Source organism: Ostrea edulis, chromosome 6 (assembly GCF_947568905.1).
Source record: "Ostrea edulis chromosome 6, xbOstEdul1.1, whole genome shotgun sequence".
NCBI classification, from domain to species: Eukaryota; Metazoa; Mollusca; class Bivalvia; order Ostreida; family Ostreidae; genus Ostrea; species Ostrea edulis.
In genome coordinates this window covers 15,879,577-15,894,530 of record NC_079169.1, presented here as the reverse complement: position 1 = coordinate 15,894,530, position 14,954 = coordinate 15,879,577, and the positions used below count along the sequence as shown (strand labels likewise).

Below are 14,954 nucleotides of genomic sequence, written 5' to 3'. Positions count from 1 at the left end.
CAAATAATGTGTTTATTATAATGTACTTCTTACATCGATACATTTCACCAAAATTTACTTATAAATGAAGCCATGTCTTATGTAGTGAAAGTGGATTTAGTTCGAATGCCCCCCTTTTTTTTTTGTGTGTACACATATGTCTAGGCATTTAATTACTATGTGTTTATTTGTGGTTATTGTTGTAAGGAATCATCGTATTAAACCAAAATAAATAAATACCGGTAAATAGAAAAAAAAATTAAAACAAAAAAATCATTTTGGAAGAGTTGTCTTTCTTTGGTTAGAACTCTTTACAGACGATGTGGATCGTAATCCACCAGCCTCCGAGGCTGTCGACGGCCGATAGGCCTTTTAAGATATTTGAAGAGTGCAGGTAGGCCTAAAGGAAAACACATTTTACCTCAATGTACAGTATAGGCCTAGTAATGTTGGGATTTTTGAAAATATAATATAATATATTATGGTTTTGTATTATTAGGCTATGTATTCTCTTTAGAGAAGTCGAGAGGCATAGCCTTCAATGGCTTCATCGACTTCGATGTCAGAAGGCTATGCCTCTCGACTTCTCTAAAGAGAATATAGGCTATAGAGAAACTCTTTCTTAAGTTTCTTGGGAAAACTTACTTATGGCCACGTACTCACTACTGTAGGCATATGTTCGAAAAGGGTGACGCTGTTGAAATGTGTTTCAACTCCTGGTCCCAGGATCATGTAGCAAAATCAGACTTAAGTCAAACTTTCAATCACCTGTAAGATGTTCATTGCTTTTGGACTGAGACTTTTATATTTACAGACAATAGAAATTTGATAAAGCAATACAGAATATCAATTTTATTTGGGATGGTTGTCTTCTCAATCATTTCATTGCAATATTCAGATTTTGACTTAAGCTTAAGATGTTTCATGATCCAGGGGCCTGGACCCCAGACATTTTGGCCCTTAAATGCACCAGCCTTTAGCCAGAGAGACCGGCAGATCTATAATAGATTCATTTTGATAAAGTTTCATTATCAAACCTTTCAATTTTAGGAGAATTTTGTTTCACTTATCAGAATAATCATTACTTTTCAGAATAATCCTGAATTCTTTTGTTTATAATTGTCTGTTAATTGTATTAATCTACTTGTCTGGAGAACTTTGATTTATACACTGGATATAAATGAGGACTAAATATTGATAGTATAAAGGTGAATTTCAGCTAGAGAAAAACAGATCGTTCACTGTCAAATAAGATGTACAGTATGTTAGGCCTTTGCAATTTAGTTTATAAAAGTGTGAATAACAGGAGGAGGGTTTGAGTTTGATACTACATATGTAGTGATGATGAGTTACAGGTACCTATGTATAAAATCATGTATGTGCATGTTACACAGGTGTAAACAAATTAACAATACATGTGAAAGTTGCTAAAACTGGCAAATACAATAATGATAAAAAATTGCATATAGTACACAGCTGTTAGCGTGTACAGGAATTGTAATACCTCTTTAAGTTTTTTTTTTAAAGTTGCCAAAACTTCTATTTATGATAGATAGAATAAGAAGTCATTACTTGATTACATTACGAAATTTATTTCAAATCTTAAAATGGGGTAGAGTTTTATAAACTGCTATGTATAGTAAGATAATGAAGAAATCATTTATTAATTTAGTTGTTAAATTTAGAGGTAATATTATGCATGTGATATTTTGAGGTTGGGCCAGAAGATTTGAATATGGACTAGAACATCTATATACATTGTATACCACTGAAATAGGTAGATAAGGTCATCAAACAATGCTTGCCATTACAAATATTGTTAAACTTGATTCCTAAGCCAACTTAAAATATAATTTTCCATTAAAATAACTTAAATTTTGCTGTGATCTGTCCATGTTCATCCACAAAATGTTGTATCTGCAACACAGAGTCAAACCCGTTCTAGAATTATAAGTATCATACTGCAGTAATGGCAAATGAGGTGAAAAGTGTCTATTGATTTCTTGTTCAAAATACGAGAAGTTTTCATGCACTAATCAAATGTACTGTGGTAGTATCGGTTAGGTAGTATTTAAATGGACACTGGATAGTGGCCTGGGTTTTCTCAGTTGTAGAGCACCTGACGTATGATGCAGCAGTCCCAGATTCAAATACCGTAATCATAACCACTTTAAAAACATTTCATGTAATAGGATTGAGTGATTGTTTGATTGTTTTACGTCTTAATCAAGAATTTTCCCCTCATATTGAGATGTCACCAGCTGTAGGTGAAGTTCCACAAATTTAGACCTATGCTGAGAAAAGTAAACTGAGGAATGATTTTCTAGAACTCAAGCTTGATACATTCCTCTGTTCGCTTTATTTCAAACGCATTGCAAACATTTACATACATGTTAATAACTCTTAGTTACCTACTCCATGCATAATTGTGATATAATTAAATGTAATAATTTGCTCTTTTGCCTCAGATTAATTACAATTTTTATACGCCCGTCTTTAGACGGGACATATTATGGTACAGCGATGTCTGTCTGTCCGTCCGTTCGGGGTTTTCTCTTTATAATTTCATTTCCCTATCACATATCATGCTGAAACTTGCTGTGTAGCTTCTTTGTTGGTCACTCTAGATCATGTTGCAATTTTGATCCATTTCGACCTTTGCCTCTTTATTTGGAAATAATTATTATATGGAGGATACATAATTTGTCCGCCGTACACCTCCCACAGTTTTCAAGTAAGAGCCTTCTTATTTTGTGGAGTGTTTGTATGGGTATTGAAGATGTGCATGTGGGATGGATTTTGATTTTCTACAATTTTTGAGAAAATTACAGGTTGTTGAACTTAGTCTATTTGGAAATTAATATTCTATGGAGGGTACATAATTTGTCTGCCCTACTCCTCCCACAGTTTTCAAGTGAGGACCTTCTTATTTTGTAGAGTGTTTGTATGGGTATTGAAGATGTGCATGTGGGATGGATTTTGATTTTCTACAATTTTTGAGAAAATTACAGGTTGTTGAACTTAGTCTATTTGGAAATTAATATTCTATGGAGGGTACATAATTTGTCTGCCCAACTCCTCCCACAGTTTTCAAGTGAGGACCATCTTATTTTGTGGAGTGTTTGTATGGGTATTGAAGATGTGCATCTGGGGAAGGATTTTGATTTTCTTCCATTTTTGAAAAAAATTACAGGTTGTTGAACTTGGTCCATTTTGAGGAAATCTCGATTTTTAAGCTAAGACCCTTTGTTCATATGAAAGTTTGTCACAGCCTCATGATGGCTGATACTACCTGAAGCAAAGTTATACAAATTATAGCACAAGAAAAACACCCTATGTAAGCATTTCACGGGCATATTATGTACCGTTTGCATACTCTTGTTGATAATCGTACGCACAGCATTACTCTCATGTCATCACAACAACCCAACATCAATATGGCAATAAATTAAATGTACTAGATAGGACAAAGGGTTTTGACACAATCTGAGCAAACTCATGTACATATACTTAGTCTATTATACTATGTATACCATTTTGCACAGATTGTGTCAAAACCATGTAATCATAATGTGATGTCTGACCTTTAAAGCATTGTTTTAATTCTGAATTTCTAAAGGAAAAAAAAAAATATATTAAGGAAAAGGCAGATAGCATTGTCCATTGATGTAAGCGTATGAATGATTCTGAGTGCAGGTTTAAGAAAAGTAAATAATGCATCACCGTAAAAACCAGATATGAGACGATCATGGTTTGTAAATCACCACTCGCTAAGATTTTTTATCCTCGGGGTAGGGGTTCTGACCCCAGGGCGGGGCCAAACTTGGTATATAGTGTTTACATGTAAAACACTTAAATAACATCTTCTTTAGTGCTGTTGATACTATATTGAAACTAAATAAATATTTAGAAAGAACAGGTAGTCCTTTACCAAAATTGTAAATTTGATGATCCCAGGGGTAGGGGTTTTGGTATCAGGGTGGGGCCAAAAAAGTCAGTTATTAAATGTGTGAACAAGAGACATTTTTAACTTGTTCTTGATAACTATCATTCCAATTCTTTCCATATTTAGTATGAAGGATCTTTAGAACAAGGGAGACATAAATTGTAAATTTCAGGATTCCTGCACCCCTGGGGCCTTAGGAGTGGGGCAAAAACTGCCCAAAATTGACCAATTTTCAAAAATCTTTTTCTCAAGAACCACCCACCCACGTGTAAGAAAAACTAAATGCATGGTGATGGGGAGCAGGAAGGCTTCTACCAAAATTGTAAATTTCATGATCCCCGGGGTAGGGGTTCTGACTGCAGGGCAGGGCCAAACTTGTTATATAGTGTTTATGTGTAAAACACTTAAATAACATATTCTTCAGTGCTGTTGATAATAAATTGAAACTAAATGGATAGAGCAGGTAGTCTTTTACCAAAATTGTAAATTTGATTATCCCCAGAGTAGGGGTTCTGACCCCAGGGTGGGGCCAAACTTCGTATATAGTATTTATGTGTAAGTTTGATGATACTGTATAAAATCTAAATGCATACTTACATGTAGAAATAGCAGAAAAGGATGTACAAAAAATGGTGAATTTCACAACCCAGGGTTATGACTTTAGGATGGGTCCAAATAAGTCATCTTTTAATGTTAATACACATTATATTATATAAAGCCTTTCATCAGTGTATGCACTTTTGAGGGCAGTGAAGTTTTAAGAACACATCTTGTTTTATACTGTTGCTGAACATTAGAATTTAGCTTAGATATTTAGAACAGGAATTTTTTTCTAGATTTCTTAGCTGATGGAAGTATAGTGATACTTTGTCACTAATATTCAGGTGACCGATGAGGCCTGTGGGCCTCTTGTTTCATTATGGATACAGATATTGCCCTGATATTTAGTCAAAGGCTTTGTCTTGAAGGAATACAAGTTCAGTTTGCATTTCAGCTGGATTGGTCCATCCATGACCTACTTTTGAGCTAAAAATAGGTCAAACAGTTTCCCTGGCTTTTTTTTATTACGAATACAGATATTGCCTTGATATTTAGTCATAGGCTTCCTCTTGGAGGAATACAAGTTCAGTTTGCAGTTCAGCTGGATTGGTCCATCCTTGACCTACTTTTTGGAAAAAATAAGTCAAACAGTTTTCCGGGCTTTTTTTCATTACGGATACAGATGATGCCCTGATATTTAGTCAAAGGCTTCCTCTCAGAGGAATACAATTTCAATTTGCATTTCAGCTAGATTGATCCATCCTTGACCTACTTTGTGGAAAAAATACTAGGTCAAACAGTTTTCCGGGCTTTTTTTCCATTACGGATACAGATATTGCCCTGAAATTTAGTTAAAGGCTTCCTCTCAGAGGAAGACAAGTACATCAAACATTTCAGCTGGATTGGCACACTATGACTTAAATTACAGTACTTTAGGGGTAGAAGTAGGTCAAACAGTTTTCCAGATTTATTTTTGGTCTGGTCACAGGTATTGTTCTGAAATTTAGTCACAACCTTCCTTTCAGAGAAATACACAATCAGTTCACATTTCAAACATTTCAACTTAATTGGTGCACCATGACATACTTTAGGGCTTAAAGTATATTAAATGGTTTCCTGGACTTTTTATCATCATAGATAGATATTGCACTGATATTTTGTTTCAACCTCACTCTCAGAGAAATACATAATCCGTTCACATGTCAGATGGATTGGTGCACCATGACCTACTTTAAGGCCTTTCTATTCAGAATGTGTGTTGTATCAATTCAGAGTGCACAATATGCTTCCAGGTTGAATTTCACTATCCGACGGGCATATATTGTACCATTTGCGGTACTCTTGTGTTAGATATTGTCAGAGCAGACAAGACTTGGCTTACAGACCTGCAGACCTACCGATCATCCAACTGACCTCTTTACCTGCAGACCTACCGATCATCCAACTGACCTCTTTACCTGCAGACCTACCGATCATCCAACTGACCTCTTTTTCAAAGGGGCAATTTTTAAAAAAAAACTTCTCAAGAACCACAAGGGTATGATGTGTCAAATCTATATTCATAAGTCTTTAAATAGTGTAGATTCAAGTCTGCTCACATCATTATTTGCATGATCAGGGAGGGGCTATAACTTGGATTTAGTGTTTTGCATGGACTTTAATGTTCAGGTCATCATGATCGGTATCATGCTCAAACAACACACCTTTGGGTATCCGGGTTAGAATTCAATACCCGTGGGGATCTGGGCTATAGAATAGGTCCTCAGTACCTGTTGCTTGTCGTAAGAGGCGACTAAATGGGGCGGTCCTTCGGATGAGATCGCAGAAACCGAGTTCCCGTGTCACAGCAGGTGTGGCATGATAAAGATCCCTCCCTGCTCAAATGCTGTAAGCGCCAAGCATAGGCCTGAATATTACAGCCCTTCACCGACAATGGTGACATCTCCATATGAGTGAAAGATTCTAGAGAGGGATGTTAAACAATATTGAATCAATCAATCTTTTTACATTTGATGATTGAAATCATTGCAGAACATGATTTCAGGATGAATAACTGAAATAAATGGTAAGATAAATAGCGGTAACATATTTCTTGCCCATTTGAATTCCATTGCCAAGCTGGTGAGTTAACATAATAAGACCACCTGTCTGTAGATTGTGAGTTTGAATCTCACAGAGCTTTAAATACTTTCGACTAAAACTGCATTTTTCACTAAATAAATTAATTAGATGTTTTCAATTTCAAAATATTATTGTACATTTTTCGGGTGTGATACACATCCTTAAGAATTTACTGCAAACGTACGGTTCAGATAAATCCATACAAATAATTTGAATTAAAATAAAATTCGTTACATGAAATTTTTTTATTGTAATTTAAATCTTGTCAATTTCGTGTAACATACATCTTCGCCATACCACCACAGGTCACTTGTTGAGAAAAGGAATCATTTACAGTTGACATCGCGCACAAACTTTTTATAGGAATTCTGTTTTTATAAACACGGCTTTTTGTGCACCTATCTGGCCATGATCTATGACATTTAGCAGTCACTGACTTGCATTTTAAGGTGTTCATATGCACCAGGTCTTCTACGGAAGATTAAGGTATCTGATTGCATTGATAACTGAAGAATTGGGGTAATAAGGGGTGTATTTTATAGGAATTTTTTGTGTTTAATTGCATATCTTCTTTTTTTATGGCAGCACATTTATTTTTACTTGAGTACGTCAGTTTCTTTTGATGCACCTTTTGTTTCTTTAAACTTTCACTTCAGTTCATCAGGTAAGTGCATTTCAGTACAAGAAGGTGACAAATTTGAACATTCAATGCAGTGTTTTGAAAATTAAAAAAAAAAATGTGAAAAGTACTACATGTCAATTGATTTGTGAAGACATGAAGGTGTGGTGGTCGATTATTTTATGCAGACCAACGTCAACGACAATTTTACATCAAACTGTCACTGAGGGACACATTTTGTTTCATGTTCCCTGTCAGTCATTTTCCTATACGGTCACACTCCTGCACATTTTGTTAATACCTTTTTCATTACCAGGACTTGAAGATCCAACAAAAATGAAGTTTTTTGCTATGATTTTTTGGCAAGTATTGACTTCAAACAAAGACATGTCGTCTGGTGAGACTTTGTCCATGTGGTTTCTTGTCAATTATTTATGCTGCATTGATTTTTCAGAATTGGCTAGAACCTAGAGCAATTATTTAGCTCACCTGAATCAAGGAAGTTTATTGAATTTTGTCTTTCCTCTTTGTTCAAATTTATATTCATTTTTCATAATTTGTGATTTTATCAAAATTCTTTAAAAATCAGTTTGAAGTTTAGCTTTTACACAAAACATAATTGGATAAAGGAAGTTTTGGTTCATTTTATGAAATAGTCTCTACTTCGCCAGTAAGTGAAATACAGATAACTCAGTGATAATATGAAATAAAGTAGCTGGTCAGTGTTTTAATCCATGGGCCTCTTATCGTATATCTTGAAAGTGAGATTTTGAGATGAGGTGGCTATAAACTGTTTCAGCTATACTGTTGATGTTTAATTTAGTTACTTTTGCTTTTATTCTGCACCCGTCAATTAATCTGTAGTGTGAACAACTAAATGTGTATAATTTCACAATGTGTGATATTGCTGTTGACCTAATGGCAGAAAATTTTACACTCGAAGAAGCAGCATATTTAGTCTAAAATAGGAGAGACTCACTCTGAATAGTAAGGCACGTAGAGTTCATGAAATGCAATGCTTTTCTCGGTAGGCTGATTACCATATAGGTGGACATCATAGCTTCATCGTTTAAAGAAAGTAGTTATAACCTTCAACTTTGAAGTTTTGTAATAATTAAGTAATGACTAGGAAATATTTAAAGTGATTTTGTCTGTAAATGTTGAAGGGAAATTATCATATAGGTGAAGATGTCAGAGCACAGACCCAGTGTGCGGATACCCGGCTCTGGTTTATGATTGGACATCGAGTGTGATTGAGAATGAAAGGAGACAAGATCTATTTTTCACATCAGATTTTTACCTCAAAGGACAACAATAGAGAGATGGATTTCTTTTTCAAATCATTATCTGAAAATAAATCTTACAGTAGCTCCTCATTGAAAGTTTTACTTGAAATTGTCAGTGTAGGAACATTCACACATGGGCAGTGCGAAAACTGATCCCATGAATTAAAACCAAAACTTTTCTGCGCTGATCTGAGAGGATCTGTATTTGTGTGTGGGATTTATAAATTTCTATGATAGTATACATTCTACACAATTATTTTGTAATAAATGACCACCTCTAATGTTCTTTGTGATTGTATTATAACAACTTGTTTGGATTGGTTATTTCCTCAGATCCCTGACAAGATGGTGTTAAATCATGCAGGACATCTACACTGAGTGGATTTTATTATTTTTTCTGCATTCCATTATCATTAATGTGTCGATCCCTGTGTACTGATCTGTGTGATTAGGATAAATATTGATGTACACTTGTGGTCCACCCCTCCCCCACTCCACCCCCTCCCTTCCCCCTCTCCACCCTTCCCTCCCCCTCTCCTTTTCATTGTCTGTCTATTAGACTGAAACTCACCCTAGTGTTGGCAATCGGATAAAAAATATTAATTGGAATAATCAATGAAGCCTTTCAATGTGATTATTGATTTTAATCGGTTTCTTAATAGTATGTATTTATTAGAAGCAAGTAAATTAACTTTCTTATTCAAATTAACTTGTATATATATCAGGGTTTTATTCAGCATTTAGATGTTACTACCCATTTTATATAAATTAAGGGAATTTTTTATAATGCAGTCATGAGCGTCCAGGGGATGGGGGACATCATGGAATATGATATCCACTGATTATTACAGTCATATAAATTGATTAATTGCTCATTTTATCTATATTGTAAGTCTGACAATTATAGAAAATGACTTAGAATGTATAAAAATGATTTTTGCTGAAATTTCTCATACAATTTTGTGAAGTTTCGACAAATGAAGGGGATTTTTTATCTGTGGAAGGGGAAATATCCATTTGTTGTCAAAGGGGAAAGGTATACCTTTTACCGGTAGTAAAAACAACCTAGATAAATCCCTGTATGTATTTGTTTATATTTATGTAAGTGTACTAACATAATAAACAAATGTAGATAAAAACTATCTACCTCAACATTTTAACTCATCCCATATATAAACTTTTTTATGTCATTCTGTCTGAAACTTTAACCTTGCTAATAACTTTTGAACAGTAAGTGCTAGAGCTTTGATATTTCACATGAATATTATTGTGACAAGACCTTTCCGTGGGTACCAAAATATTTGACCCTGTGACCTTGGAGTTTGACCTACTTTTTGAAAACTTTAACCTTGCTAATAACTTTTGAACAGTAAGTGCTAGAGCTTTGATATTTCACATGAATATTTTTGTGACAAGACCTTTCCATAGGTACCAAAATATTTGACCCTGTGACCTTGGAGTTTGACCTACTTTTGAAAATGTTTAACTTTGGCCATAACTTTTAAAGGTTAGTGCTAGGGCTTTCATATTTCACATGTGTATTCCTTGTGATAAGACCTTTCTTTGGGTACTACAGAGAGAATTACTGTAAAAGTGGTTATTTATGCATGGAGTAAATGTACACTAATTACATGGTTATGTAATAAACGAGTAAAGGACTCGAGCCACGAACACCCTGTAATGGCCTACGCTTGGGGTGAAATCTACAGTGTCTTTTGCTGATTTTTTCTATCCTTGATTTCCATATATACTAATTACCCATATCACATGTCATGTTAATTTGTGAAACCGGATGTTGATTACTTCAAATTAAACATCAAACCCATAAATGTATTTGATTTTATCCCGTATTTTACCACCCCTTTTTATACGCCCGTCTTTAGACAGGACGTATTATGGTACAGCGATGTTTGTACGTCCGTCCGTCTGTCCGTTCGGGGTTTTCTCTTTATAATTTCATATCTCTTTACATATCATGCTGAAACTTGCTGTGTAGCTTCTTTGTGGGTCACTCTAGATCATACTGCAATTTTGATCCATTTCGACCTTTTTTCCAGTTTTGCTCCTTTATTTGGAAATAATTATTATATGGAGGGTACATAATTTGTCCGCCCTACTCCTCCCACAGTTTTCAAGTGAGGACCTTCTTATTTTGTGGAGTGTTTGTATGGGTATTGAAGATGTGCATGTGGGATGGATTTTGATTTTCTACAATGTTTGAGAAAATTACAGGTTGTTGAACTTAGTCTATATGGAAATTAATATTCTATGGAGGGTACATAATTTGTCTGCCCAACTCCTCCCACAGTTTTCAAGTGAGGACCATCTTATTTTGTGGAGTGTTTGTATGGGTATTGAAGACGTGCATCTGGGGAAGGATTTTGATTTTCTTCCATTTTTGAAAAAATTACAGGTTGTTGAACTTGGTCCATTTTGAGGAAATCTCGATTTTTAAGCTAAGACCCTTTGTTCATATGAAAGTTTGTCACAGCCTTATGATGGCTGATACTGCCTGAAGCGAAGTTTTACAAATTATAGCACAAGAAAAACACCCTATGTAAGCATTTCACGGGCGTATTGTGTACCGTTTGCGGTACTCTTGTTCACTTTGAGGCAATGCTTTTTATATTGCGTATGTTTTGCTCTAAGATTTAATTCGATTGAATAAAAATTGGTAATAAAAAGTATTCTTTCCAATGAAAAAAAGTCTCGGGGACGTTCTAGCTGCTATTGAAAAATATTTTTTTTGAAATATCGCGAGAAGAGGTGGAATAGTCGTCTGAACAGCTGACATCAGTATATGTGATGTATTGTGATTTTTGCGGATACAGGTGCCAATTAAAATGCTTCGATTTGTTGATTCCTAAAAATTAGATACGCGAGTATTACAGAATTTCCATTCTACAGCAAGTATTAACAATTATGTAGCCGGGAGTTAACATTTTCAACCAAATCTTTTAAAGTTCTGCACCTCGAGTCAGTACGCTATACACGGGGCTATCACTAGGCCGACCACTCAATGGGCCAGTGATAAATGTCATTGCATATGAATAAAAAGTACGGGAATAGTAGTAAAAACTTCTTGTACATTCCACTTTTATTTGAAAATGATAAGTAACCTTTCTGAATTTGTCTGGGGGGAAAAACAACAACATACAAGATTCCTCACACATAATTTTGCTCATTTACATAGTTTCTCCAATCATTCAGCTATTCTCATATATTTCCAGTTAATAAATTCCCGCACATGAGTTTAATCATACATCTTTCTTGCCAACATATGTAAACCTGTTTTGTCAAATCTCCACTACGTTGTGAAAATTGATTTATATAGTGTTTTGTAATGCATTTCCTTTACTTTCAATTACAATGAGAAGTAATTATATGTATGATTACGGGTATAAAATAATAACGACTTATTAAATCTTTAGATTTATTATACCCCCCGCAACAAGTTGTGGGGGGATATTCTGGAATCAGGTTGTCCATCTGTCCGTCCGTCTGTAGACGCAATGGTTTCCGGGCTCTAAAGCATTATCCTTTCCACCTACCGTCACCATATCATACATATGGACTATCCATGGGATGAAGATGTTCCCTATCGATTTTGGGGTCAAAAGGTCAAAGGTCAAGCGCACTGGACATCGAAGTAGCAATATGGTTTCCGGGCTCTAAAGCGTTATCCTTTCCACCTACAGTCACCATATCATACATATGGACTACCCATGGGATGAAGATGTTCCCTATCGATTTTGGGGTCAAAAGGTCAAAGGTCAAGTGCACTGGACATCGAAGTAGCAATATGGTTTCCGGGCTCTAAAGCGTTATCCTTTCCACCTACAGTCACCATATCATACATATGGACTACCCATGGGATGAAGATGTTCCCTATCGATTTTGGGGTCAAAAGGTCAAAGGTCACGCGCACTGGACATCGAAGTAGCAATATGGTTCGGTTTGTCATGCCATTTGTTTTTTACACTCAGAAAAGAGGTAGTTTATACCTATTACCAACACCCTTTGGGAGATTGGGGTAAGCGGGGGGTATTCTTAGTGAGCATTGCTCACAGTACCTCTTGTTTAAAAATATTTTTGTCCCAATTTTTTACCACACTCATTTGAAGTTCTGCATTATTACATGTGTACATGACTTTATCATTATTCCTAATGAAACAAAATCAAATGATTTACATCCAGTGTTTTTCACACCAAATTTAGAAGCTATGAATATATGCGTTACTGATTTGGAAAAATTATCAACTTATTTTGATATTAGGAATTTTTTAATATTGAACTCATCCATAAATAGATGTATGGGTAAATGGGTGCATGCGGGTGTGTTTGTGTGTAAACTATTGAAATTTTGTAACTATAGATTTTTTAAAGAATTTTTCTTTTTACAGTACTCATTCATGCGACATGGCATGCATCTCGATCATGAAATGGAAATTATACAGGGTAATTATCTTAATTGATACTGTCCAATATTCACTTTATCGGGATGCCATTGATGCAATAGTAGGTCATACGTAAAATATTTGTAACATATTGTTTTAAAAAGTGCAAAATTTTGACTCGATTTGGGGGGAAAGTTTGACAATTTTTATGGGGAAACAGCCAGAATAACGTCTTAATATTTAAGTATGTATGAATAACATTGATATTTTGATTTATTTCCGTTTCCTAATTGATTTGTTACAGATGCCTAGAACAAAGTCCTCTAAGTGATTTAACTGCCCTAGAACTACGAAACAGACAGACAGATATATATTGTTACATGTATATCAAAGATTCATAGGAATGTAATAAGCAGACTATCTGGAAAAACGCTTAGTGACTGTGATTTTCTGTGTGACAAATGCAGACATATATGCAGGTCTTATGTACAGAAATACAGCAAGTCAAATCCAGAACTCAAGAGTAGTAATCTGTCATCTATACACCAACCATCATTTTCTACGTCCCTTAGTCCTCCTTCTGTTCCATTGCCATTCCCATGTACAGTTAGAGGTCACTCTTCTTGCATAGTTAAATCAGCTCATACAAAAACTTTACGTGATGGCCGAGAGGTTAGAGCGTTCGCATGCGGTAGAACCCTGGCCGCGACAGACCTAAGTCGTGAAAACGGGTAGTGACAGTTCCATCGCCAAACGCTCGGCATCAGGGGATGTCCCATGTCCCAGTAGGTGTGGCACATTAAAGAACCCTCACTGCTTAATGGCCGTAAGCGCCGAGCATAGGCCTAAAATTTGAAGCCCTTCACCGGTCTTGGTGACGTCTCCATATGAGTGAAAAATTCTTGAGTGAGATGTTAAGCAAGATACAATCAATCAATCAAAAACTCTTAATTATTATGTATAATACCTTCTATTTAGTGACAAGAAAGGATGGTATCATGAATTGATATCTGAATACCAATAGTACACAAACAAGTTTTTAAATGATTAACCCAGTCTGCGATTCTGCATATATTTACATAACAATAAGATATCATCAAATGATATAAATATATACAAGTCGCCATTTTATACGTTTTAATTTTCACCCACTAATAACATTTCGCTTAGTATTTATTTCTTTGTTTTATCACACAGAGGTGCACGGCGGCACAAACGAGGCACAGGCGACATCCACGGAGATCCTCCGCGGACTTAAAAGTCTACCTCGCTCAGAAAAATGACTTCAGAGGTGCCTACAATTTTAAAGGTCCACCGTGTTTTTTCAAACATTTTTGGTTCACAAGGGGGATGTTTAAAAAATCCATTTTCCTAATTAGTTGCTATAATTACTCAAGTTTAACCAAAATTATAGAGTTGTCTCTCTTTTTATCGTCAGTTAATATAAATTTAATGGCAAATGATACGAATAGATATACAACTTGAAAAACAACTCGTCTCTGAGGTAGACAGTAAAACAATATTGTTTGCTGTGGCCCTTTCATCGCATGGAATTTTGATTTTTGGTCACAAATTTTCAATTATATCCAATACGGCGAAGAAAAATATTGTAAAGTGGGGGGGGGGGGGGGGGGGGGGGGGGGGGCAGCAATATATCTCAGATCTAAACATCGTGATAGAAAATATACAAGTTCCTAGTATTTTAACAGTTTCGATTTACAATCAGAATAAGCCCCAAAAATATATACATAAGTATTAACCTATGTGTCCATTTTTTGTGTGTATTACACTGTTGATTCTCATAACGTCAACAACATGACGTAAGCATCATGACGTTATACAGTTTTCATGCTAAAAAACAATACAAAGTTTAAACGACTGTGAAACGAAAACTAGAAAAGATATTGTTATAAAATAAATGGCAAATAAAACTTCAAATTACTCGCCCTTGATTACAGGTGGCGCACGATCCGTTGACGTCCAAGGCGTTTCTAACCTCAAGTTTAAGAGAGCGTCGGGAGGACATGTTTAGATTAGAAAGTTGTTGAATATTTAGTAACGATGGC

The 14,954-nt window shown here is 35.3% G+C and overlaps 1 protein-coding gene across 6 annotated transcripts in view; it reads left to right on the top strand.

The window, feature by feature from the left end:
* Positions 1-230: 230 nt before the first annotated feature.
* The window catches only part of LOC125647644 (zinc finger protein 27-like), an 82,180-nt gene continuing 67,456 nt past the window's right edge, over positions 231-14,954 (top strand). For 3 of the 6 annotated variants that reach the window (XM_056141677.1, XM_056141679.1, XM_056141678.1), the window contains exon 1: positions 232-373. The gene's annotated coding sequence lies outside the window, so the exon portion shown is untranslated. Of the gene's footprint in view, positions 374-12,894; positions 12,950-14,085; positions 14,198-14,954 lie in introns of all 6 variants that reach the window. The other 3 variants (XM_056141685.1, XM_056141687.1, XM_056141686.1) reach the window with 3 other exon arrangements.